The sequence below is a fragment of the Octopus bimaculoides genome, chromosome 20, assembly GCF_001194135.2.
Source record: "Octopus bimaculoides isolate UCB-OBI-ISO-001 chromosome 20, ASM119413v2, whole genome shotgun sequence".
In the NCBI taxonomy this organism is placed as follows: Eukaryota; Metazoa; Mollusca; class Cephalopoda; order Octopoda; family Octopodidae; genus Octopus; species Octopus bimaculoides.
This window is the reverse complement of record NC_069000.1, coordinates 44,254,826-44,256,930: the sequence shown is the minus strand read 5'-3', so window position 1 is coordinate 44,256,930 and position 2,105 is coordinate 44,254,826. Positions and strand designations below refer to the sequence as shown.

At 33.5% G+C, this 2,105-nt stretch overlaps 1 protein-coding gene across 1 annotated transcript in view; it reads right to left on the bottom strand.

The window, feature by feature from the left end:
- Positions 1-2,105, bottom strand: part of LOC106870076 (sialin) — a 151,859-nt gene that overhangs the window by 121,682 nt on the left and 28,072 nt on the right. The window lies entirely within an intron of this gene.

Sequence of the window (2,105 nt, the reverse complement as noted above, 5' to 3'; positions counted from 1 at the left end):
TATATATATATATATATATATATACATGTGCACAAATATATGTGTGTGTATGTGTGTATACACACACACATTCACACATATGTATGTATACACATGTATGTGCATCTGTATGTAGTACATATATACATATACTTATATATGTGTATATATATATATATATATATATATACACACTTGCGCAAACGCGTATATATATATATATATATATATATATATAATACGTCTTTAACTGTCTTACCTCACCACACCCTCCTCACACCGCACCTCTTCTCACCTAACCTCTCTGGCTCTTTGTCTTGGTTCTTCATTCAGACAACCAGACTCCTAACTACAGAATTCTTCACATATCTACATTGTACGCCTGTAGCGCCACCAATAACTAGCAATCAACAGTTGCATTTAATTGCAATCAACTGCATTCATCAAACACGCAAACTTTTATTCAGATGCATGTGCGCTACGTTGCTGCAAAACCGTCCCTCTTTACCAATATTTCACATGGTGGAAGGTGAAGGTGTAAGGGTTTTGGGGATTGGAAAAAGGCCATACAAACGGACATGTTTAACAAATTTAAGTTGGGTTTTTTTCTCTTTGAATTTCCATGGCTATAATTCCAAGAAATCAGAAACCTGTGGGATGAAGAACTATTATAGGGACATAAATTGTATTTTGCTTTCTGCTTAATAAAGATGAGTGGGACCAAAACCCTTTTTCTATTTTTGGTGGTGTTGGATCCTCGTATATGTCAGTTTGAGAAACTCTGCTTTATATTATACACAGTTTTACTTGGGTATATAAATGCAGGTATGACTATGTAGTTAAGAAGTCTATTTCCAATTCATATGATTCTGGGTTCAGTCTCACTTCGTGGTACCATGGGAAAGTGTCTTCTTGTATAGCTTTCGGCTATTTAAGCCTTGTGAGTCGATTTGGTAGATGAAAACTAATAATAATAATAATAATAATAATAATAATAATAATAATAATAATAATAATAACCCTAGGCATAACACCTACTTGAACTTCTAACTTGTTGTCTCTTGAGGTCTCTGGGTGAGACTTGGATCCAACTTGTACAAATGCAAAACAAAAGTCAAACATAAAACAATAATAATAATAACCCTCCTTCTATGTCAGCTGGGGGAGATATAGCATGCCCAGCTGACCACAAGGTATGCGATAAGGAAGAAAGAAAAGTCGATAGATATGACAAGCTTAATCTTGAAGAGGTCTTTGGCCAACAGGTTTGGGGTCTGACAATACACCGTAAGGCCAACTCCCTTATGGACGACAAACCCAGTGTAACCCCATAAACCGGCCTCCCCCATCATAATATATACATATATATATATGTATATATATATACATATGTATATATGTATATATATACACAGGATTTAAATTTGATCTACTATTAGTTGCATACTGTGAAAACATGACAACCATGTGCTTCCAAGTAAGCTTTCAGGCTCTGATATACAACAGGCAACATGGCTGGTCTTTGTGTCAAGCAGAAGAAAGAGCAAGAGGAAGGTAAATGCAAAAAAGAGGAATGAGAAAAACGAGAAAAGAAAATTGAGAATTATTCCTTTTTGGTTCATTTAAATTAATTCAGTTGGGAGAAGATCAAAGTTCGTGAGACTGAATTCTTAATCTGGACAGGGTCATGTTTTCTTGTTCAATAACAGAAACTCTATATATATGTATGTAATATATGTATATATATGTGTGTGTGTGTATGTATATATATATATATATATATATATATATATATATATATATATATATATATATTTATAGGAGAATGTACACAAAGGAACAGTTCTTCGGTAAAAGTATTTGTTCCAAACAAACTTAGAAAAAATTGAGGATTTTCTTTCAGTCATGGAGTATAAAATGACAAAGAATGGAGGTACAGATATCACTATACCTCTGTTTTCCACTTTTATACACAAACTCACAGACACACACACACACACATAGACAAGTGAGTATGTGTGTGTGTGTGTGTGTAATGTTGCTCTTTGACACAATGAAGGAGTTAAAACTTAAAGGCAAGAAAAAATAACTATGTTACAAACAAAAGGAAATCTGTGCAAAAATTG